A 26,261-nucleotide genomic window follows, 5' to 3' on the forward strand; every position below is an offset into this window, starting at 1 on the left:
TATATATATATATATATACACACACACACACAGGACATAGGTTGGGAGGTCATTGTATCGTCTCTTCTAAGCAAAAAGTTGAATATGTACACGTGGCCTTTTCCGAACGGTTTCCGAGATAGAGCTACGAGTATTTCACTGTACAGTTCCAAAACTGTTGATAAGGAAGAGATATCACGTACTGTTTCTAATACCAGTATTTATTTTTCATGTGACAAAGTTGGCACAGTTTTTTAATTTCACGGTCAGCATCTGTGCACTTCGCAACTCATGTGAGGACGTGGCGTTTTGCATCTTGTTCCATTATACGGGCTATAAGAGCCATAGCTCTGTCTTAGAATGACCGATACGATCCTCTCGCAGGATACTGATCCTTCCTGGGACATCCTGCATATATATATATNAATATACAGTATTAGTGCGGTGTGTATTGTCAGTGAAAAGCGCTGTAATATGTCTTTAATATTACACATTTGGGCAATTCCACGTTAATGTTACGTTAGTCTGTACTTAACTACGTATTTCACTAAAAAATGCAACATTTTAACTCGGTTTTTGGTAGATTTTTACATGACTAACATAAGGCTACTGTGGATGTGCCCATTTCGGTTACAACGACATTCGTTTATAACGACACTATATTTAGGTCCCTTTGATGACGTTATAACCAAGTTCTACTGTATATACATGAGTGCTATCATAGGGGTTATAACGCTGTGGGGTCCGTTGAAAGTCAACAGACGTTTCGGAGGAACATATTGTACACCTTCTGCTTGCCACCTGCTTTCACGTTAGTTTTTTCCTCAGCTTATTCTTCGGTTCTGAAGGAAAAGGCGATATATCCCTCGAAATATCTGTTGGGTTTCAACGGACTTCATGGCGGTATATCCCAGAAGATAGTACCTTCCTAACCTCAGCTGTGAGAACCTCGAAAACTAGTTATAGTGCTTCAGTTTTCCTTTTTTTCCTTGGGTCCTCTCTCTCTCTCTGTGGTGGTTACTAGAAGTTCGTATGAGATAGAGGCCATAGTAGTGAATAAGGAATGATAATGGAGCGACATTTTTCGGAGCAGCTCCGAAATTCTCCGAAAATTTCTCCTTGAAATAACTGCATAAATAAATATGAATCCACTCATATCAATCGAAGGACCAACTACTGGTTTCGTTCAGCTAATATGCAGTATCTGGCGCATAAGCCTTTGCAACATGGTGGGGCTGCCTCGAACAGCTTTCCTGGATTACTTTGACTCCAGCCTAAAGTTATCTCTGCTCACAACTGTGTCATCGCGAAGCATTTGACGTTTGAAAACCTTATCACATGCAACATCACCATTGTAAACAGAAGAGAAGACGAATTTTGTGATATCCTATAGTTTTAGGATCATGATTTGATATTAAATGAGAAAAATTCGATGTTTTCATCGTGCAATGCACTTTCACGTGTCAGTTAAACTCTGAAATATCAAACAGGTTGGTGTAACTGCTATGCTATAGACGTGTACTTGGTTTGAATCTCTGTCGTGACACCGGCTACATGACTGATGAGATTTGTGGTTTTCTTCAAGGCAAATGATGTGATAGAGCGTAGATAAAGCCAAATCTTTTCTAATTTATTGAACTTATTCGTCCGCCTCTGTGGTCTAGTGATCAGAGTTCCTGGCTACAGATCCAGAGACCCGGGTTCAATTTCAGGCTCTGAGAAGTAGTGGATCTGGAACGGGGTCCACTCAGCCTCGTGAGGATTACTAAGGAGCTATTTCAAGGAAACAGCGGCTCTGGTCTAGAAAACCGAGAATAATGATCGTGGGGATCCGTTACGTTGACCACGCGACACCCTCTATCGGCTAATTTTGGCACTAACTTCGCCGACAAGCCGCGGTCGCTCGGTCGGTATATTTCGCTTGCAGGCTAAAGCCACGGATTTTTTATCCGTCAGTCAAAGCTGAGCTCTTGAGTTACTGACAGCGTCGTCAGATCAAGCACAAAAAGAGGTTAAATGAGCTCTTATTGTGTGCCCCATCCCCCCCCTTGGTTAGAGGGGTACTGCCTGGATTACTTCTTCTTCAGAGGTGTTTATGTAGGCTTACGTCACGACACTCGGTCAACTACACAATTTTATGTCACCTAATGAGAATGACATGTACACTGTTCATAAATGTCTTCACCCGCTGAAACGCTTACATCGTGGTTTCGACACCTACTCGAGGCATGGATGTCTGTGCGTTTATTCTGTGTTTGCGTTGTCCTGTATAGGTATCGGCTTGCGACTGGCTGATCCCCCATCCAAGGAATCCTACCGACTCCCTATAAGACCCATAGTTCCAGATTAATTCCGATGAGAAACAGACCAGAGGGTCTAATAAGAAAGGAGGGGGGAAGGAGGAGAAGAAGTGATATATATTGAAGGATGTTGCGTAGGTATGGAACTGGAAGACACGGCTGTGTGACACTCGCTAGTGCTAAGCATAGAGATTGACAGAACCATGAAACCTCTCAGAACAGCTGGAAGCTCGTACGTGAATCGAAGAGGAATCATCCTGAACACAAATATATAATGTTGGTGCTCTGTATAAATCATCTAGTATTTTGAAACGTACAAGTAATATTTGGGGAACCGATATAGTGTAATCTGTATAGCGACTGGCTTCGGGCTGGACGATAGAGGTGTCGGAGTTCGAATACCGGTAAGGGTAAGAATTTTCTCCTCTCGCATCTTTCAGATCGGTTCTGAGGTCCACCCAGCCTCCTATCCTAAGAACACTGGGGGCTGTTTCCAAGGGGGTAAAGCGGTCGGATCGTGAAGCTGAACACCCACCTCAAACTAGTATCGAGGTGAAGAAAACTTGGGTGTATTCACATAATTTCCCTTTGAGCCTTAATGGCGTGTTGTCTAATTAATCAAGCACAGGGATTTCACCTTTTTACAAAGAGTACTTGCTCCCAATCATTCGGGAACTACAGTTTACTACGCGAACCCTCGGTCACACTCCTGGTGTCCGTGTTCCTAACTCTTCAGTGCAGTGGAAATGGTTGAGCACTATCCAGCTGCTCTGCCAGTCCTTCAAAACTTGGCCACTACGTCACTTCCTCAGACAATCTTTATCTCTGTCTGGCCTTCACGGCAATTTTTCACTATCAATTTTTATACTCCGATATCCCCTTCTAACTCGCCCTTTTTTTTTTTTTCCTCATAGTACCCTTTAGAGGTCGTCTTCGTTTTTGAACCAATAGGAACGTTGCATTTTATTAGATCCATAAATTCATCATATCCATCGAGTTTGTGAACTGCAAGGTCCACCGTCATTGGTTGAGAGGGTTCTACCCTCGCCGGTAGGGAGGTGGAGTCGCTTGGATTGGCGCAATGCGGACGTCTCTTCTCCCCGCCTCGATATTAATATTGAATTTTTCTGTCTCGACCTCTACTCGGGTTGGACTCGACTGTGACGTCATGTGATGTGCTTCTACTTGTGCTACTGCTGCTAAAGTCGCTGTGCGCCAGCGCGGACAGAGCCTTCTAGCGGACAAAGGCCACACTAGCATCAGCTGACTGTGTTGAGGGTGAATAGCCAGAGGTCACAAGTTATAGAATTGCATTAGTATTTACTCGGGTAAGATGGAAAGGCAGAGATAGAAAGATAAAGCTATAGAGTAAGAAGGAATGGAAGAAAAGCTTGGAAATCTAGTTGTGCTTTATCTCCCTCTCATATACTTCCTTCCTTCTCTCTTCTCCAAAGTGAACCCCCCCCCCAGTCCCGAGGGTCTTCATAAAAAGTCTTTCAGTGCTCTCTCTACGGTAAGCGCCGCCTGGGCAAGACTCTATTCGTCTGTCTGTCCGTCCGTAATGTCGATACATGAATCCGCTGTATTCTTGTGCAGATCCGATTTTGAATGCTTTCAACTTGTGCTCCAGGCACATGTGCACTAGGCCCGCGATCGATCTGTGCCTTGGCGTCCGGCAGCTCCATCCCTACACGTCCCTTACTATCCATTGTAGTAATCAGGGTTCCCATTGTGACAAGACACACGCAGCTATGGTTTATGTCAACTGCGCTGAAGGGCTGAGGACTGTCATGACAGATGTGACATCGTCATGTGTTCTTCAGTATAACGTGTTACAAATAGACAACACTTGCATCAAGCTGCACATTACCAGGTTTATGCAGTATTCGCTGTTCTGTTTTTTTTTTTTGGTCAGAGAGCTTCATGATGTAAAATTATTTTTTTTAATTCGTTTAGTGGGGGGTGGAGTCTAACTGGGTCCACTCGGCACGGCGGCTACTGATTGGCTTATTGTAGCCTGTCCCGGGTGATTATGATGATGGAGAATTCGGTGGAATGAAGATTGGAAGGGGAAATCGAAGTACTCGGAGAAAACCCGTCCCAGCGCCACTTTTTCCACCACAAATCCCACTTGACAGACCCGGGATCTAACCCGGGCCGCCGCGGTGGGAGGCCAGCGACTAACCGCTTGAGTTATGGCGCGGCCTGCTTCGTGATGTAACTCTATGATAACAATACCCTTATGAATGAACACTGTTAATATAGTTTTTATCAAACACTCATCCTCGAAACTCACTTCTATGAGGGTTGTATTACATACATACTCCCATCGCCTCTATCTTCCAGATATTTGCTCTCAGACATTCTCATGAGATTCTTGTCTCCCCCTTCTAGCAACACGCCCACCCTACAATAGTCTCATTGACTTCAGTACCATAGAATAATGTGTGACCCACGTAAATCTCAAAATTCTTTGTTAAAAGTATTATCACGTGTCCGGGGTTCCTTGATGAATAATAATACGTTCTGGATTGGATGATTGACTTTATTAATATCTTTGGTTTTGTCTCTCTTAATCACAAACAATTAGAGCTCTATCGCTATTCTACCCACTTCACAGATTTCTAGGACACGCTCTATTCTTTTCCTTGTACTCTTCTGTACTGTTCTGTCCATTTACTCTAAACTGAACTCTCAGTTATTCTGGGAACAGCCTTATACAGCCGCGGCACGGACAACATAGAAAATACCCTTCCTCTGTTAGGGTATGTGTTTACTTCTCCGTTGCCTAGCACTGTGTATGGCGCGGACCACATAGAAAACGCATCATCTGTTGTCAGAATTATTGTGTAACGTAGCAACTATTTGTAGCATGGCCCAAAGACTACACAGGCCCTATTGTTGCGTATTCGCTGGAACGTGCATACTGAGTCGTTGTTTAGTCAATTTTCAATGGACTTTGTCCCACGCCACTAGTAATAAAAAAATAACCAAGCTCCCTATAGCTCTGATCAACGTAATGACAGTGAAAAATTAATTGACTGCGATGGCAAAGAAGAGGCCGTTGTCTATAGTGAACGCATTTTCCAGTGTTTTTCTGGCGTTCGGAAAACCATGAGAAACCCAAATGAAAGCAGTTGATATTTGAACCTAGGACCTTCCAAATGTCAATTCTGTCTACTAAACTGCTACGCCAGAACATGAATGATTGTGTTGCTCTCAGGCCGACAATCTTACGGCATGTTGTAGCTTAACTTTCGATCTTTCCTTCCAGAACAGTGAGTCAAAATTCTAAGCTCAGGTTTACACGTAAACTCAGCGCATTCAGTCACTTGTTTATCTTCAAGGAACGAAGAAGATCCTGTATTTTACTGTGTATCATGTAGGATCTAATGATTAGTATCTTTTGGAGTGTAATACAGCGTAGTCCTTGAGAAATCCAATATCGTTTCGGAGAACCGCACTGCCTCCATCTTCAGGCGGCATGCAGAGCTCTTCTTACTGATTTCTTGCTCCGTTTAGTCTTCTACACTGAAGAAAGAGGCAGCACAATGGCCCTGACGTCAGCAGATCTGCGTTAAGTACATCCCAGTAATTTTCTTCAGTATTTCAATCTTTCGAATTGCCACACAAATTACAGGAAAGTCATAATTTTGTAGGTTAATTTACTGATGCTGTAACCTGTAAGCATTTAGCAAAATATTGCCTTGCAGAAATCTGAAATTATTTTCTTTATTCGTGTTACATTCAGTGCCGCGGTTAGCGTTTCAGCCTGTACAGTGTGAATGGGTGTTAAATGAATATTATATAGAAAAGAACGGAGAAGGAAGCAACCTCGCCACATTTGAGGCACTACAGCGACATTTGACTGGAGAACTGAGGAAAACGATGAAAGTCATGAGTCAAGATAACCTGTCTCTTAAACAATATCTGAACCCGGGACCACAATAACAGAACAGGCATGCTAATCACTCGATAGAAGCTAATAGTCACTCACTTTTCCAAAAATTTCGCTACGTTGTATGGAATCTGAAATTAGTCATATATTTCTGCGTTACTGGTCTTCATGCTGCGACAGGTTCATCCAATCAGCAATTCCACATCCTCCGTCTGTGATATCCATTTGTACATAATGCTCCTGCATACTATGCGCTACATGTTCAAGTGATATTGAATCGGATTATAGCGCTGAAGGAAAGAAGTGAAGAAACAGGAAGACGAAATAACAAGAACGGAGAAAAGAATACGGTCCGAAAGACATCAGACTGATCCTCAATGATATATAAAAATTACTAATAATATAGTTCCTTAAATCAGGGACACGCGGTAGCGTAGTTGGTTGAGGCAAAAGCCGGAATGTCGCGGGTTCGAGTTCCGATGAGGTGGATTTTTTCAATTGATCTAATCCTTCTAACCGCACTATGGCCCTGGGGTCGACTCAGCCTCTAACAGAAATGAGTACCAGGAATATTCTTGGGGGTAAAGGGCGGTCGGCGTGTAGGGCTGACAAACTTATTGCCATCTGTGAGCAGATTGTCGAGAGAATATGTGAGAACCTCGACGTCTCACAACCCTATGGGGCCTTCAGGGCCTACTACAAGGATAGCTTTACCGTCCCTTAACTCCTCGTAGTTGCTGATGCCACCAAAGAAGTTTTGGTAGACGCAAAGAGAAAAACGGAAATGAATAGAAACTGAGATTCACAGTCTGCAATTCTCTTGCAAAATTCTCTCTTAACGACTGAGAGGTCATTGCAGCTCCCTTGCAATACGCGTCTTCACACCACTCACGGTTTAGTGTATTATCATGTTTCAAATAATTGTTGATAACATTACGTTTATGTGTTTAGGAACATACATAGATCTAATGTTTAATCGCTGTGATAACAGATGTCTCTTCAGCGAGCACAGTAGTAGTCCTTAGGTTTTTTTTTTTTAACTAAGATTAGGGACATGTGATAGACGCGGAACAGATCCATTAGGACCCAGATTAATACAATTGCTCCATCTGCTGTAATGCAACGTGTCAGTAATTTCATTCCATGTGACAGACGTCAAAAAGAGTTTATATGAATATGAACATTGAAAATGCCGAATATGAGACCTCCAGCTTATCGTATCTGTTTATAAAAGTTTACAATTAAATATTATTTCTTGGCGTGGCAGGAAGGTACCTATTATTTTGTTTATTGCTAGGGCCTCTTCTAGCCTATTGTACCAGCCCCAGATGATAGGTGAGGGTGATTGTGGAGCAATTGGTGGAATGAAGGTTGGCAGGGGAAACAAAAGTAATCGGAGAAAACCTGCCCCAGCGCCACTTTGTCCACCACAAATCCCACTTGACCAGACCCGGTATTGAACCCGGGCCGCCGCGATGAGAAGCCAGCGACTAACCTGAGCTATGGCGCGGCCAGGGAAAGTACCTGGAATCAAAATATTTTATTTCGTACGCTGCTGCATTCTCTTATTTGTGTTTTTGGGTTCGTCTACTTCTTTAAAAATATATAGGAATACAAGAGACAAGAAATCAATAGCATCTCCTTCCCTGGAGTGTCCGCTCCAATACACAGGGAGCCCCGAACCGGACAGCGGGCAGGAACGAGAGGAAACACGACTTTCAAGAGACCAGCACAGATGAAAATCTTTCCCAGTTAATTTTATGACATATTAATATGTTGGGAAGAACGTGCATAGAGTACCAGTTCTAATGATTTTATGCTGTTTTCTCTCTATATTTTTCAGTCCTAAAATCTTGCTCCTATGCTCGTTTGTAAATAGCGTGGTAGTGCCGGTTTCAAGCAAAAACACTGATAAATTCAAAGAATCTTAATCCGTCTTTCCAATTCTTACACAGCACACACCACAGCTGAAATTATCACAAAAAAAATTAATTTTTATCCTCAAATTTCTCCTTGGATAACATAATTTTTTTAAACAACTGAAGCATTTCTGTTCTATCGCAGTCGAAAATAAGACAATTCGGCTGCACGAACATTTATGCTCGTTATTTAAGTTAAATAAAAATTAATATACAATATATTACACTTGTATATTCTATTCTAAGGGGGGGAACTTTGTTAGTTATCATCGACAACTCAAAACTCTGGCAATTTTATCGTGTGTTTGGAAATCCATTGCTGATTCTTTGATAATGTTCACGTGTTTTAGAAACCTAATTATTAAATTTTGATTAGGGCCAACATGATTAGGTCATGTGGGGTTTGCACAACGATTCCTTTTTAACGACATAAAACCAGTGAGACTTGGGGAGAAAGAGAAGTCATTTAGCTTTAAAATATATGTTTCGATTTTCTATACAAATCTCATTCGAGAAATTTTCGTTCCGATAAATATTTAAGATGCTATGACGAAGATAATGCACAGAAACAAATGTTAATCTTCATGTAAAATGCCCATGACAACAGTCCGATTTTAATCAGTATTAAGAGATTTCGACAAACTTTACTAAAATCCACAATATATAACTTCCTCAAACTCCGTTCAGTCAAGACAGCCGAACGGACTGAGAGGTCAGGCGCACAGAATGCTTGTGAACCCACCTACAAACTAATAGCAGACTTCTCCTCGATCTAGTGGCAAGCAGTCATCTGATGACTGCAGCAGAGCGATATCTCGAGACGTCGTGCATACTAAGCCATATCTAATACACTTTAGACAACTGATGATGTCGAGTATTACATTTATTATTAAATAATCAAGCAACCATTTGCACAGTGTCGAGTTACACCTCTGGAATAAGGTTGAAATATTCCTTGAGTTTTCTTCTTGCATTATCAGAAATCCACATTTCGAGTACTTAAGAGGCATCGGTACTTTGCTCCTGTCTTTAATTGTCCATGATATGAAGCCATCTTCAGATGCGTCTGTCAGATCACATCTCTTAGAATAATAACAGAATAGAAGCACACAGACATCCATGCTTCGAGTGAGATTCGAACCCACGATCCCAGTGTTCGAGAGGGCGAAGACGGTTCATGCCTTAGACCGCGTGGCCACTGTGATCGGCGTGCTTCGAGATTGGGGTTATCATACTCGCCTGTTACAAGAAGAGCCGAGGAACATACGTGTACACTCCTGTGTACTCCAGTGGACAACATCGATCTTACAAAACTGAGAATTATTTGTCTGCACATCCCACTTGCCTTGATGCTGATTTCTTTCAAATAATGTTATATTTTAGCGTCCTGTTGCACTGTTTTATGTCCATGATTTATTCTGACCGTCTTACAGTGCATACATTTATTCACCTTACTCTTCTCTCTTGCACTACATGTTTCGGCACTAAAGTGCCATCTTCAGGTGCTTTTCGATGTACGTCGAACTACTTCATTGCACGCCCTGTTGTTTTTATACTAAAATATATATTAGTCATACATATTGCTAAATTTTAAATATTAAAAATATTAAAACTGTTCAGGATTTGTCATCCTTATGTCGTATCTCAATACGCGAGTCACACCTATCTTCTTCTGTCGGAGTATTCTTCCTATATTCATGTGTATTGTGCTTTGTGTTGTGTCTGCGTGTGTTATACTGCTGGGCCTGCTGGGTATGTGTGTGTCAAAAATGTGTGTCTTTCAAATACATATCTACTGATGTAAAGCTAATTGTACTACAGTTCGACCGCAATTTAATGGTCCCTATCACCGCCTCCGTTCAGTTCAACTCCAAGTTTTCTGGAGTGCAAATGCAGTCAGGAATATTTTGTTAGTGAACCCTTACTCGAAAATAAAAAAAAAACACACACACACAACTAGCAATCTATTTAGCCAACACGTGACTATTGGTCAACGCTATTTCAAGGGGGGTAATTTTGATGTCACTGTCGGCCGATGCTGCTTTCAGACGAACAGAGCTGACATTTGTTACAACAGATCATTAAATAGCGTTTCGACTGTAGTGGATATCAGGAGTAGATTTTATTAGAATTATAAGGATTCCGAATTCTTATTTGAATGGTAACATTTTTACGTACAGCAGTAACCAGTGAGCTGCCAAAGCGACAATGTGCCTCACACTGTCTGTCCTACGAGAAGATGACCTGGGACACAGTTCGGACCTAACCTCGCGGCTGCATGAAGCACGTAACCACTGGGCAAAATTTCAAACTCTTCCAGGCAGTCCTCGCCGTTCGTTGAAGGAAGAATTTACTTTAATCTTGTCGGCTTTCAAAAACACGCCATCGTCCTGTCCTTTTCCCTTACTCCATTTCTATTTCCTCTAGGAAGTATAACAAAGATAGTCCCAGTCACCGGGAAGGAGCGAGAGAAAGAGAGAGAGAGTTATATCCCCCCCCCCTTTCCATCTTGTTTCTGCTTTCTTGCTTCGGAGTCTGTCTCAGCAATTTTCAATTTTCTTCTTTTTTCCTTTCCCCTCCTTTTCTTCTCCCCTCTTTTCTGTCCGTGGGGAGAATTAAAAACTCCTGACATGCTTCTCCGTCGTTTCTCAATACAAAAGAAAGGGCAGTAGCGTCGTGGAATGTCAAAGACATGCACACACAAACATAACACAGAGGCAACAACCAGGAAGCAATGGAAATAAACCATTAATGCACTCAAATAACAGAGAAGAATCAAAATATTGGATGATCCAGGAGGGGAAGCTGGATGGATATTAGATACTACTCAGACCTCCGCTTGTGTTCACATCACTAGGACGCATGCGCTGACGCCACTTGGGTCAACTGCCTATCTCAGAACCAACAACTCCGTGATTTTAGTCCGTAAGCGAACTATACCGACCGAGCGACCGCCGCTTGTAGGCGAAGTTTAGTGCCAACTTCTGCGGATAGAGGGTGTCGAGTGGTCAGCGCAACGAATCCCCACGGCCGTTAATTTCGGTTTCCTAGACCGGAGCCGCTATTTCCTTGAAATAACTCCTCAGTTATCATCACGAGGCTGAATGGATCCCGTTCCAGACCCACTACAATCTGGTAGCGCCGGAAATTGTACCCGGACCTCTGGATCTGTAGCCAGGAACGCTGACCACTAGACTACAGAGGTGGTTCTCAGAACCAACATTGGTTTTAAAACTTAATGAGTGTTAATATAGATCGCGCACGCTCACAACGTAGAAGTCAATGCTTGAAGGCCTTCATGGCGTACGCCTACTAGTTTCTTAATAATTCTTATAGCGTGATTTTATACATCAGAGCACAGAAACGATGATTTAGCGTATAGAAAAGTGTCCACTTGCATGTATCAGCCCGGAAGGCTCACCTCTGCAATTGCTATATGGTTCACTGCCGTTTCGTTGGTTGGTAAACGGTTAATGCTATAAGCGATCGCTGTGAGTCAGGAACTCGCCTATGAGTATACTGCGAGCCTTGATAATACTGAATTGAATTTTAAAGGAACAGGGTGTAGGGTTTCGGTCTAGAAAAGCGAGATTAACGGCAGTGGGGATTCGTTGCGCTGACCACGCGACACCCTCTATCCGCTAAAGTTGGCACTAACTTCGCCGAGAAGCTGCGGTCGCTCGGTCGGTATAGTTCGCTTGCGGACTACAAGCCATGGAGTTTTCTTTAGAGTGTAGGGTGAGGCTGGATTCAGCTGGCATCTCGACAATGAAACTAGGAGCAATGAGCCCCTTTATGAGCCGATACCCTAAGCTTCTCGAGAAGTGCCCTTCTGCAACGAGTTGGGTAAAGGCCACCTGTCTGAGCATATCCTGTATAATCCGAGGCCTGACTTTATGGATTTATTCCCAACCTTACGCTCTCAAATTTAAAGTACCGTTTAGAATAGGAAAGAAAACAGAGAAGGAAATAGATAAAGTTCAGTAGGAGAGACAAGCAAACGTACGTGGCGGACCTGTGGGTGCGTGACTCAGGAGTTGGGGTGGGGGAGGGGAAGTAATCGGGCTATATAGTGTCACGAAGTCGAGGGGGTGTCCAATTAGGCAGTCCGTGGTTGTAATATCTGACCTACAAGGAAACTGATCGACGTGAATTGTGCAGTCCGAATGATATTGAAGTAAATGTCACGTGGGCCCTTCACACGGAGACCAAGAATCTCCTTGAACCGGCACCGCTCCTGACGCCCCGCGAAGCGAACAGTCCACCACTCTGGGTTGTTGCCCATATAATGCAGGGTCTGCACGCAACCTACACGAGGCTCCTAAAGCCTGCGAGCCCTTAAGCTTGTCGTTTGCCTTACGTAATAGCAACACTCACAGCTTCTGAGAAACAGAGCAAAGAATTAAAAACGACAGTTCGCAAAATGTTACCGTCAAATGTAAGCGTCTGCATACACTCCCTGTACTGAGTTCGGAAAGTGCGACTAGTAGACTTTCCGGGAGCCTGAGAATCTAATTGTGACACAAACTTATCGTGGCTTTTCCGAGGTATTTCAAACCGAAAGAGACATTGGTATGACATTTTCACTTAATATTGTGGCCTTGTTTACTGAATCTTACCCATAGTCTTCGCACTGATCGATAGATTTCTAAACTGTTAACAACCGCCTTTCATCTACGAAGATAACTTAGAAAGGACTGCGCAAATGGTTTCAAAGGCTTCCCACGTATTTATTTTGAATAATTGGGTTTAGTTCGCTTTTCTTTAATTTATAACACGAATATATATGAGACAAACTCCGTCTTAAGTGCAACAATTTAATTGTAGTTCTTTCTTCTTCCCTTCCTACAATCAAATTGTTGCACTTAAGACGGAGTTTGTCTCATATATATTGTGTGAGTGTAACAGGATGCTTAAATATAATATTATACCACGAATGTTTTTAGTTTGTTGAAATTATGTCCCATTAGAAATGATTTAATTTATTTTATTGCGTTTCTGTGTTGCATTTGTCTCGAAATGCCGGCAAAACTATAAGAAATCTACGTCACAAATGCCGATGGTGAAGCCCACGTTCAAGCAGGGTACATATTAAGAATACAAGCCGCTAATAATTATAAAGCGTCAGGCTTAGATCTTGATGAAGTAATCAGCCATTTAAATTAAGTGGAACACCTGTAACTGCAGAGTACGTTCTGTTGGGCCGTAACCCCACATAATTTAATTGTTGTATAGTTATTAACTTACGAATTATAATTCTATTTCATGGCTTGCTTCGAAACTAATCTGGAGGCTGAGTCCTAGAGTCATATAGCAAAGAACTAAGTACAGATAGTGTCGGGTTGGAGACCTGCAACGTCCAGTGCATGTTTCATTTTCCACCTTCGAAAAATTCAATTTTATTTTGTTGGAAAGGTTGGTGATAACACACCCCAACCTTTGTTCCAATATCATATTAAGCTGTCTGCCCCTTGTCCTGTGTGCCCTGAAATTCCAGCTCACATATAAACATGTAAACTCCCACCTCCCTTCTAGCCAAATGAGGAGAAACCATTCAAGGGTTATAGGCCTGCTTCGAGACAGGAGCCACGGTAAGAACGCGATTTTTAGCACATGTTTCGTTAAGTGGTTTAGGATTAGTTGAATCTGGAGAAGACTAGACAGGACAAACGTCCGCATAACTAAAACACTGCAGCAAGCATGTGTAGAGGCGGAAATGCGTGCTGGAAGTAACTCATTATGATACGACAATAACCGGCGGACATCGAGTGACAACGTCCTACTGAAAATTGAAAGGTTATAAGAGTGGTACTAATGGAGACAACATGTAGAAGGAACGCAAGATAATAAATATCACACGGCCGCAGCGGCAGAGTCTGTATGGAGGAAGATAAACAAGCGAAGAGATTGATCGATCGGGGACCGCTGATAAGTGCACATTTGTGTAGTTCATTAGTTCAACACATTCACACCAAAAATCCTACTTCAATTTAGCCCTAAGACTGAAGCAATATATGCTAGCCCTGTACTGCTATGGGCGATTCGGTTATGGAAAATTCGCCCTCTGTCTAAAAATGTAAAAATTAGAATATACGAAATTATAATTTTTTTCTGTTGTTTTATACGGATGTGAATCTTATAATTTATTCATCGGGCATCAATTGTTAGGTTTCTCAATATACACGCTACTCTGAGGTGAGGTTAGTAGCCTCACTCCTAACTCCCTAGTCCTTAACTTCCTAACCTCACAAATCTGAGGACCTTTCATTTGGTCCCTTAACTTTGATATATCTAGTGTGGGTGACCTTGTCGAATGAACATTCTGGTCCCGCAAAAGTCGCAATTATTTGTCTGGCTATTATACTTGTAGTTTCTTCCGTGTCCCTTCATTCGTTAATTATTTTTCCTCCTGTCTATCTCTGTGTTTCTTTACATCCTTTTTGTTTTTTCTTCTTCTGTCTTCCTTCTTTATTTGTATCATCCTTTAAGTCTTTTTCCCGCTTAATTTTGTCCTCATTCATTCCTTTTTGTTATCTTATATCTGTCATGTTTCTTTACTTCCTTATTTTTTGTCATCTCTTTTTTGGGCTTCTTTGCAATCGTTCTCCTACTTCTTTAGTTGTCCTTCTTCCTTTCAGTCCTTTTTATTTCCTTTAATTTTCTCTCATGTGAATCAATTGGAAGATAATATAGATACCATAGAGAAAAACACAGAAGCTTTAACTGGCGCAAGTAAGGAGGTTGGTCCAGCAGCAAACACAAAGGAACTGAAGTAGCTACATGTTGCTGTCTCGTCACCAGAATGCAGGACAAAATCTTGACATAAAGATAGCTAATAGTAGATCCTCCGAAAACGTGGCACAGTTCAAATAATTGGGTACTACAGTAAGAAATCAAATTTTGATTCAGGAGGAAATTAAAATGCGATTCAACTGGGGTAATGCTTGCTACCTTTCAGTCCAAAACCTTTCGTCTTCTCGTCTGCTCTCTGAAAAACGTAAATATTAGAATATAAAAACCTATAATTTTACCCGTAGTTCTGTACTTGTGTGAAACTTGGTCTCTGACATTAAGGTAAGAACATAGACTGAGGGAGTTCGAGAACAGGGTGTTGAGGACAATATTTGGCCTGAAGAGAGATGAAGTGACAGGAGGTGGGAGAAAACTGCATAATGAGGAGCTTCATAACTTGTATTCGTCTCCAAGTATAATTAGAATGATGAAGTCAGGGAGGATGAGATGGACAGGGCATGTAGCACAAATGAAGAGCAGAGGAATGCATGAAGGATATTGTTAAGAAAGCTAGAAGGAAAAAGACCACTATGAAGACCAAGACGTAGGTGGGTGGACAATATTAGAATTTATCTTGGAGAGATAGGATGGGAGGGTATGGACTTGATTGATCTGGCTCAGGATAGGGACTGGTGGAGGGCTCTTGTGAAGACGGTAATGAAGTTTCCAGCTCCGTAAAATATTGGGAAATACTTGAATAGCTGCACAACTGGAGGCTTCTCATGGAGGGGTCAGTTCCATGGATTCCTTCCATTTGGCTATCTTGTTCTTGTCATATTTCTTTATTTCCTCCTTCTATATCTTTGTTTTTCAGTCTTCCTTCCAATATTTCCCTTACTTCTTCAGTTGTCCTTCCTCCTTTCAGCCTTTTTCCTCTCTTTAATTTTCCCTCGTTCTTTCCTCCTACTATTTTAGCTCTGTCCTTTTCATTTCATTTCATTTCTTCTTCTTTATGTAATTAGAATTTATCAGATATTTTCTGAGAGACAGGAAATAATACTTGTTCAATTTTTGACAGTAAAAGATCAAGGAATGGATTGCGCGTTGCATTGTGGTTCTGCAGCAAATACCGACGAGACAAGGCTCAGCGTTTTGCGGACACCGAAAATATATTTCATAACACTGATCTGCAGTTACTGTAACAAAACGTATCTTTGATATCACAGCAGCAGAGCTACACTGCTCTTACAGCTACTGGCTGAGGCCCTCTATACCTGCAGAGTGTTTGTGTAAGAACTGAAGGAGGAACCTGGGTCTCTCATGCATCCGTAAGCAAACCAGAGAATTGATTTTGATAACATCGGTTTTATAAACCATTCCGACTTTAAATTTACTGCAGGTTTTGGAATTAGTGAGTTTGGATTCTAATCTGAGAAGTATTTTATAGCTAGCACGCGCCCATGGGTCCCTATTAAAATACCACACCCAAGTTTTCCTATAAATCTTAGTTCCGTGATGGGCCTTTATAAAAGGAAAAGTTTGGTGAAATGATGGGGCCTACGTGAAGAGCAGATATAACAAAGGAAACCAAGAGGAAGGGCGTTCTACAGACGTAACGTTACTCACTGTACTCTGAACACTGAACTCGTTCATGGAGCTGAGCCCTTCTTGAGAAGCCGCCAGTTGTGCAGCTACTCAAGAAATTCCCCAAATTGTATGGAACCCGAAGGTTCATTACCGTGTTCACAAGAGCCCTCCAACGATCCTTATCATGGACCACATCAATCCAATCCATACCATCCCATCTTATCACTCTGAGATCCATTTTAATATTATCCACCCACCTACGCCTTGGTCTTCCCATTGGTCTCCTTCCTTCCGGCTTTCCCACCAATATCCTATATGCATTTCTCCTCTCNACAGCAGACGAAGAGACAAAAGATTCTGGACTGAATGGAAACCGTGTTGATGTGGTGTTAACCGACGTTTCAGAGGAATGTATCACCTCCATCTTCAGGGTAGAAGGAAAAATAACATACGTTCTTCTGAAACGTCGTTTAACACCACATCTACACGGTGCCACATCCCAGAAAACTGCTTTCTTCATAGTTACCGCCATGAAAACCTCAAATCTTACAAATGTGTTTCCTTTTCTAATTTTAAAATCTAAAGTTTGTGTTCTCCAAAATTTAGTACCCCTTTCAATCTTCTGAACTTAATGGAAAGAAACAGAAACTTTCGGGAATTTTCGCTTTCGAAGGGGCGTTTTTCAGATGATCACTGACACACTGTCCCAGGGGAAGGGGTACAATATTCTTCAGTTTGTATAAATTGCCTTATACTGAATACAGACGTAAGCATCTGGTGTTATTTCGTAGTATGTCTCCGCGTGATGTTCGTGGTCCTGAAGGAAAGGGAGAAATGGGGGGAGGGGTTATTTTGTATTTACTTCTGGAGATCCTGATTGTCCGCGAATCAAAGTAGTGGCAGAATTTCTTAAAATACCTTTCAGATTATTTTCTTCTTTCCGGAAATGGTTCATAACTAAAACAAAATTACTCTAGATATGCGTAGAAATCTTCATTATCAGTCCTGAAAATTTCGAAATTATTTTATTTTTTAAGGTGTCAATGTAGCTTCTACTCAGCCTGGCGGTCCTCTTTGTTACTACAAAAACTGAACCTTCTACATGGTCATATAATGAAGAAATGTGGAAACTTTTAGGCTCGTAGAAACCTCGTAGAAATCCGTTGCGCAACATGTCACACTATGTATAGATCTTTCTGTTAAGTTTGATTTATTTATATCCGTAACAACACATAAAGCTGTTTTAAGTTGAAAATCGATTCGAATGTCCTACAAGAACCTATAAAATATTAAAAACTTTCAGTCATTATCCTAACATTATTATTAAACGAACATGAAAATTTATAACATATCAATAACTTTACAAGTAGGCCTATTATGAGAATCTTATAGCGCCTATAGAATTCTCTTTTGCATTCTGCAACACAAAATTTTACTCAAATTCATTTTCCCATTGTCCGCAAACAGAACAAGTTGATATAGTGGCAATGCTTTATAGCCCTAATTGCATCCGGGTGGTCTCCAAACGATTATAAGGATGATACCTTCAAATGGGTCACGAGCATCGATTTAAAAATAGGAGTTTATTGTCGTTTGCTGTTATTATTGCATGCCATGAAATTTTGTAACTTATAACCTCCAAAATGAACGATGTTAAACAGCTCAAGAGTCGGTCTAGAAACAGCAGCAAGCAGAGGCCTTGTCAGTGAAATCAAACAAGAGACTTCCCTGACTGACCATTTGGCCGATATTTTTGTGGCTGTATGGAGACTCCTCTTTAGTCTACACAAAATAAACCCATGTAAGCAAATACTGCCTGTCAGCCCGTCGATATATTTCATGTCTGAAATTACTCAATGAATTTTAATTAAATTTGATATCCAATACTAAAATTTAATAGAATTTAATTTACTCTACAAGTTGTAGGTTCATATCGGTCAAATACGAAACTAAAATAGAATTTTACTGAATTTTCCAATAATTACTTCAGTGTACTAAACTTTTATGTGCTCCAAAATACGTGAAACGTGTTTAATCACACAAAATTCAAAACATATTTATGTATCATTCAGACCAATATCTGTTCTGCCTAACAGTCCCGCAGACCTGAATCTGCTACGAAAGAATATAAACGGAAATTTCGTAATGTAAAGAACCACAGGCTACACATCCGGCAGCCCAACTCACAGAAAACCCACACCATTTTACTCTTTCTTTACACGTTTACACGCAGTTCTCCATACAGCATAAAATATCTCACTTCAGTTCGTCCACCTTACGCACCAATCATAACAAGCGGTGTCATATCAATATCATAACGAGGCTGTTATTGGTCCCAGCTTTCTTTACTCCGTGTATGGCAAGCTTCCCGGCCCCTCCACACTCCATATCATATCATAACTGTTCCGTATTGGCTGATGCTTGTAAAGAACACGAGTCTCATATTCTCCCATCCCCGCGCCACTTCAATATCCACGTAACCCCCCCCCCCTCTCGTGGCTGCGTGCAACCCCTGCAAACGGATCAATACTGTGGCCGTTTATACTTCTTGTACCCAGAATATAGACGGCTATCGGCATCCTTCATACCCTACGCTAACAAACATCATCTTCGCGTTAGTTCACCGTTCTGCCCGCTAGTGCCGCTTATATCGGTGTATCCTATGACGTAGGCAGTCCATATCATATTCTATAACGCTATTGGCTGCTGCCTGCGTGGCGACGTTGTTGGTTGGTTTGTTAACCGGCGCAGAATGCATCTTCAAGTATTAAAACACAGGAGCGCAGCAGTACTTAGAAACACAAGTGCATGCAGTCCACACACGAAACACAATTACTTACCTCACTCACGATCAGGTGCTCTGGCGCTGTTGCTGAAGGCGGCGGGATGGCGTCTGCGGTGTGGCGTCGACGCTTCTCGCAAGCACGCGGGTGCCCGGCCAGCCGGCAGGCGAGCATACTGACTGACTGACTGAGGCGCAGGGGCTGTCACTACCGGCGGGACTCTGTCTGCTTCACATTAACATGCACACCGTAATCAATAGGGAGAAACTACATAACACAGAAACACCCGCCCACTCGCCTTAGACAGAACTACACAAGGGAAGGGAGAGCTGAGTAGTCGCGCTGTACAGTGGCCTCCTGTAGTTTCAATATCAAAGACTTCTTTTCAGCGTAATGCGGAAAAGAAAACACGAAGGAATTTGACTCAAAGTCCACCTCCCCCCCCCTTCACATCCACTTACTCCTTAAAGCTGTTAATTTGTTTTTCGCATGATATACCGTTTGGTTTGAACCTTTGGCACAGACACCAGGAGGCTGATAGAGATTTATGCTTGTAACGAAAAGAACAAAAGAGAAGCCTTGCATTCCTATTGGTCGGGCTCACATCTCAGCCTGTCTTTCGCAACCATCGCCCGCATTTCTCAGTGCGGTGAGTAAAATCCTGATCCGTCACAATAGAAATCGTATATCAGATTCTAACCACCGTCCAGTTGTTTAATCAAGCACATTGAAAGGTGATTAAAGATCTTACGTACAATTAGAATGAATAAATAAATATACCCAGGGCTCTATTTCTTCCCCGAGTTCTATGGAGATAAAGATGATTAAACGGGTCACGGTAGCAGATCGGTCTAAGGCATGCACTGTTTTCCCTCGCTTGGAAGCCGGGAGCGTGGGTTCGAATCCCACACAAAGCATGGATGTTTGATATGTGTTTATTCTGTGTTTGTGTTGTCCTGTGTTTAGGTAGAGGCCTTGCGACGGACTGATCTCGAGTCCAAGGAGACCTAATGTCTGTAAAATGATCATGAAACTGAGAATTCAGAGGCCAGGGCCCAATAAGGCTATGAGTATATATAGAATAAGTGGAAAAAAAAGACGATTATGCACCAACTAACTAACGTATTGCTACAGCTTTTGTTTTCGCATCCTCCTGTGTTTATACTGCAAGAAATTGCACACAAGACCATCAACACACTTGGTATCGAGCACTGATGCGTTTTATACTAATCTATTACAGGTTTCGCCCCTATTACTCGGTCATACTTAGATGGCACATAATTCAAAGCAACAATTAATGAATTTGTAAGATGTGAGATGTTACCGGCAGTAACTATGGAGAATTTCGTCTTGTGGGATGTGACGCCGCGTAGGTGTTCTATCAACCGATGTTTCGGAGGAATGTATCACTCCATCTTCAGGACCTAAAATCCGCGGGCTAGGAATCTGCGTGAGCAGCTGACAGCAGACTGCAGACACCTGCTATCGCTTGTTTCTAGCCCACGGATACTTATGTCCTGAATATGGAGGCGAATGTTGCCTCCGAAACGTCGGTTTATACAAAACGTGGACTGCGTCACATGCCAGAAGACGGCATTCTTCATTTAATGAATTGTCATGCCGAAGATCTTGCTGGCCATAGGATCCATTTTCTATACTCTTCTTCTGTAGTTGGGATGCCCTCATTTCGATTGTTCACCCGGAGACCGACTTCCCTCTGCTTTCCTCACTCCTCCAGAGAAGTGCTTAGGTGACTAGATAAGACTAAAAAATGAATAACAGCTGTTCCTCTTCTCTGAATTTAAAATTAGTTATTCACACCAATTCTATTATGCGATGTTAAGATATATCAGGAGTAAATCTGAATTAGTGTCGTCAAATGACTCAAGAATCAGTTGATGTAAGGACAGAATTCTCCCGAAATTTCGATAGTTTTATTCACCCGGTCAAGATAATTCTTTTTTTTTCTTTCTCTCTGTAATTGTTGTTGTATTTGTTGCAGTTGTTTGTATTTCTCTGTAATTGTTGTAGTTGTTAATCGTATTTGGTTTGTATTCACTGTGGTAGGATGTCCTTATTGTTGTGTTTTGTGTGTTGTGTTTTGTGTATTGTGTTTTGTTTGAACGTATTGTCACTTAGTGTAATGTGTGTTACTTGTCTGTTGTGTCCTATTGTGTACTGCTGCCACCGGGCTAAAACCCAATTGCAGTATAATAAATAATATATATATTTCGAAGGTTCATCGCTAAGCTCATGAAACTCCTTCATTATCTGAGCCAGCTGTTTAAAGGAAGGAAAAGAGAGATAAGATGATAGGTGGACAAACCTGTTCATATCAAAAGGCAGTATGACCGGTTCCGGTCAGCTATATTCATACGTCTCTGCTCGGTTTGCCGTAAATACTATATTTTAATTAAACAAAATATTATAGGTCAATCAATAATTTTATAGTGAATAATATGTACATATTTATATACACACCGGGAACTTTTCTCTGCAAAGAATCCTAACTTATCTCTTTAAGAAAGTCCGAACGGACGGAGTATACAGCGCAAGATAGTAGGACACAATTTTAGTCAAACTTTGGAGACCTGGACATAAAGGAGAGGATAATATTAAAAGGGGGTCTCAAAGGGCAGGATTGCTCTGGCTCAGGAGAGGGTCTACTGTCGAGAGTTGTGAACATGGCAATGAATCTGTAATAGGATGGGGTTTCTTGACACATTGACTGATTGTTAGCTTTTGAAGAATTTCCATGTTCCATGGAGTTAGTTAATTCTGCGTTCTTGATTCTAGCTGAAGACAGTTTCAAATAACCCTTTATTGTTTAGCAAACAAAGGATGCTAAAGAAGAGTAGACTGTGAAAATATTTGTGCCACGCGCTGAGGTTGGGCTGTCTCCCAGGCGTTAACTGGCTTGGCTGACTCGCTGCTCATGAAACAACGCATGATGTAGGTGGCAAAGTATTTAAGGCTGTCTGTACCCCATCCCCAGCTGGCATATATCATGCGCCCGGGCAGGCGGGACCCGCTGCTGGTCAGCCAATTTCATAAGAGTGTCTCATGTTATATGACCCAGCATTAGCACCAGGACCCTGTCCTGCTCTCTCTCTCTTCTGCTCCACTCATGCACAGCTGTGGCGGACCCTGTCTCGTGGGACTTTTAGGCAGCATTTGTCTGCTTCTGCAAGTCATGGGATATTGCCGTACCTACAAATGTGAAGTTGTCCCTGTCCCCAATTAATTAAGCACTAGTTGGAGGTGGGCGGTCAGCTTCACGCCTCGGCCGCTTTCTTTTTCCTTGGCACTACAGCCCCAGCGGGCCTAGGCCTACCTCCATGAACTTCTCCGTTCACTTCGGTTTTTCTAGAGCTTACACATTCGGTAGGACTCCTTTGGTGGGTGATCAGCTCTTCGCAAGGCCGCTACCTGTATACAAACACAGAAAAATGCCCACACACAAACTAAACATCCATGCCCTGAGTGGGATTCGAACCCACCATCCCGGTTTCCGAGAGACTGAAGACAGTACATGCCTTAGACCGCTCGGCTACCATGACCGGCCTCGGCCGCTTTACCTCCGGTAAAAAAACCCCAGTAGCCATTGGATGGGGTGCTCGGTGGGCCCCAGAGTCTGTCTGGACGACGTAAAGAAGAGAGAATTCTTGACCCAACCGGGACTCGAACTCCGACCCCTCAACAGTCCAGCCCGTAGCTAGTCGCTATACCGTGCCAAGTTTTTAGAATACGACTTTAGGCAGGGGTCAAGAGCAATAAATATTCTACTAAAATTCAAGCAGCGAGAAATATAACTTTAACAGCTGAAACGGACATATTGACTACCCCCTTGAATGCGCTTATTTCATTTGAGGCTAAGAACAACGCAGCTGGTCAAAAAGTTCACCGTCTTTAATTCCGTCCGATGGTCCAAGTTTTATTACCGTGTTCAAAGGCTGCTGCGAATGGGCCCCATTTTGAGTTATTTGAATCAAGTCCACTTCCTATGCCCTATTTGTCTCAGATGTAAATTAATATTAATTTCTCCCCACCGTGTAGTCTTCCACGTGGCCTCTTCTAGTCACATTTGTGTAGTAATTACAGAAATAGATAGTAATGTCTCAATCTTGTATATGACATCAGCAGCAGACAGAGCGCTTTTATAAAAGAGTTGCCTATATAAAAGTGTATGAATCCAACACTAAACTGTCATAATGTCAGCCAGTTGAAACCGATCCTAATATAACGCTGAAGTGGTAGACATTTATGTTAAGGACGACGATTTCATAACAACAAGGAATAACGTCATTCCGTACTGAGACTCTACGGAAGGAATAATTTTTCCTAATTAGTTAATCACCAGTCATTCAGTTCACATATCAGGTCCTATATAGCGTAAGTAGCCTAAATATTTCACATTTTAATAATATATTTTATCAATCAATTCGTCGATTTAAGCAGTTAGTCACTTAACGTATCCAGCAAATTCTTAATTAAAAATACTTGTGCTATTTGCTGCATTACTCTCTGTCTATCTATCTATCTATCTATCTATCTATCTATCTATCTATCTATCTATCTATCTATCTATCTATCTATCTATCTATCTATCTATCTATCTATCTATCTATCTATCTATCTATCTATCTATCTATCTATCTATCTATCTATCTATCTATCTATCTATCTATCTATCTATCTATCTATCTATCTATCTATCTATCTATCTATCTATCTATCTATCTATCTATCTATCTATCTATCTATCTATCTATCTATCTATCTATCTATCTATCTATCTATCTATCTATCTATCTATCTATCTATCTATCTATCTATCTATCTATCTATCTATCTATCTATCTATCTATCTATCTATCTATCTATCTATCTATCTATCTATCTATCTATCTATCTATCTATCTATCTATCCATGGCTCTACAGCCCTTGTGGAACTTGGTTGCTTATTAAGTTTCTTAATCTAGAGACAATCTGTAGGTCTCCATGGACGGGGATCAGCCCGTCGCAAGGCCGCTGCCTACACACAGAAAACACAAACGCAGAATATACACACACAGACATCCATGCCTTGAGTGGTATTCGAACCCACGATCTCAATGTTCGAGAGGGCGAAGATGGTTCCTGCCTTAGGCTGCGAGGCCACTGTGATCTGCTCACTGCATTACTAGCTCCCCATAATAGGGGACCATAGGTCGTCAATATGTCCCATTTCCAAACACTCTAGCATAGATATAGCACTTTTAAATTGTCGTCAATTTATAGGCCTTTTATGGTGTTTTATAATTTGAAACAATTATTTCCATGCTGCTGTTATTCTGAATAATTTCAATGTTAAATTTTAGTTGAAAAATTTATCTTCTTTCGTCTCTTAATTAAAATCATGGCAATGTGCTTGATGCTTCTTCAATGGAAGTTGCGTGTGAGGTGCCATGGATATTCTGCACAAGTCAATTTGCAAAAAAAAAAAAACTCAGCAGTCCTTCCGGGGGCAGTTATTAGTTCATTTCCTATGTCTTCCCGACATATCGGCCCCTACACTGTAGCATATTCTCCTGCCTTTCGCTGTGTCATCTTCCGCTCTTCTGTGTACTTCCCAGCAGATCGACAAATGCCAATCGTTTCTTTTGTTCTACTTCTCCGTCTTTCCCGTGTTCCATACACCTCTCTATCACTCAAATTCCTTTCTTCCACCGCTTTTCTTCCTCTCCACCTGATGTCCGGTTTGTGTCCTATTAGTAAGATCTTTCTATTTAATATGTCTGCTTTTACAAACTCATACCAACATTTTACAAAGAACCACAGATAAGGCCGCGCCATAGCTCAAGCGGTTAGTCGCTGGCTTCCTACCACTGCGGCCCGGGTTCGAGCCCGGGTCTGGTCAGGTGGGATTTGTGGTGAACAAATTGGCGCTGGGGCGGGTTTTCTCCGAGTACTTTGGTTTCTCCTGCCAATCTTCATTCCACCAATTGCTCCACAATCGCCCTCACCTATCATCTGGGGCTGGTACAATAGGCCAGAAGTGGCCGCAGTACAAGAGACTTAGTCCCACCCCACTAGCAATAGAAAAACCACAGATAAACTTCTGTTTTCCCTCTATTGTTTCTCATATTATATTATCTTGAACACTCATTTCATACAGCTAATCGTAGGTACTAGCTAATTTCTTCCAAGTTCAACTAAGACATTTTTCTCTCATACAGGAAGTTAAATTATTACTTACTTACTTACTTACTTACTCATGAAGCTGAGCCCTTCTGGAGGAGTCGCCAATTCTGCAGCTACTCAAGAATTTACCAGCATTTTATGGAAACCGAAGGTTCATCACCGTGTTCACAAGAGACTTCCACTGATCCCTATCCTGAGCCAGACGAATCCAATCCATACCATCCCATCCTATGTCTCTAAGATCCATTCTAATATTGTCCACCCACCTACGCCTTGGTCTTCCCTGTGGTCTCTTTCCTTATAAAATTTAATTGCCTTAGAACAAGGCTCTAATGAAGTGGCACATACAACACGTTGCCCTGGCTTATTAACGAAGAGGCAAGTCGAATATGCATAGAGAATACTTCAGAATACTACCCGTAATATCAGCTCACGTGCTGGAGTAGTAGTGTGGTTGCCTATATTCAGGAGTGACAATTTCAGCACGTTATTATGGACGTTATTATCATTACGAAGTTTTAAGCTTAATTTATAGGCCTTCTGACGTCATAGCAATTAAATCTGCTTATTGTATTCCAATTCCCAGTGGCTATGGCTTACCTCTTAAAAAGATCCATAGATATTCAATAAATTAAAGTGAAAGGAAGGTAAAACTCTCCTTGTAACAGGCCCTGGAGGCTCATAGGGTTGTGATATGTCGAGGTTCTTACCTTTTTTCTAGACAAGCGGCTCATAGATGGTGGTAAGTTTTTCATCCTTACGCTCCGGCCGCCCTTTACCCCCCTAGAATATTCCTGGTACTCATTTGTGTTAGAGGCTGAGTCGACCCCAGAGCCGTAGTGCGGCTGGAAAGATTAAGTCAATTGAAAAAATCCACCT

At 41.7% G+C, this 26,261-nt stretch overlaps 1 long non-coding RNA gene across 2 annotated transcripts in view; it reads right to left on the bottom strand.

Annotated features, from left to right (window-relative positions):
* The window catches only part of LOC111871690, a 327,857-nt gene extending 308,449 nt beyond the window's left edge, over positions 1-19,408 (bottom strand). For both annotated transcript variants that reach the window (XR_004513809.1, XR_002844085.2), the window contains exon 1: positions 19,256-19,408. This is a non-coding gene — a long non-coding RNA (uncharacterized LOC111871690). The remainder of the gene's footprint in view (positions 1-19,255) is intronic.
* Between the last annotated feature and the right edge of the window lie 6,853 nt (positions 19,409-26,261).

The sequence above is a fragment of the Cryptotermes secundus genome, unplaced genomic scaffold (assembly GCF_002891405.2).
Source record: "Cryptotermes secundus unplaced genomic scaffold, Csec_1.0 scaffold428, whole genome shotgun sequence".
Taxonomy (NCBI): Eukaryota; Metazoa; Arthropoda; class Insecta; order Blattodea; family Kalotermitidae; genus Cryptotermes; species Cryptotermes secundus.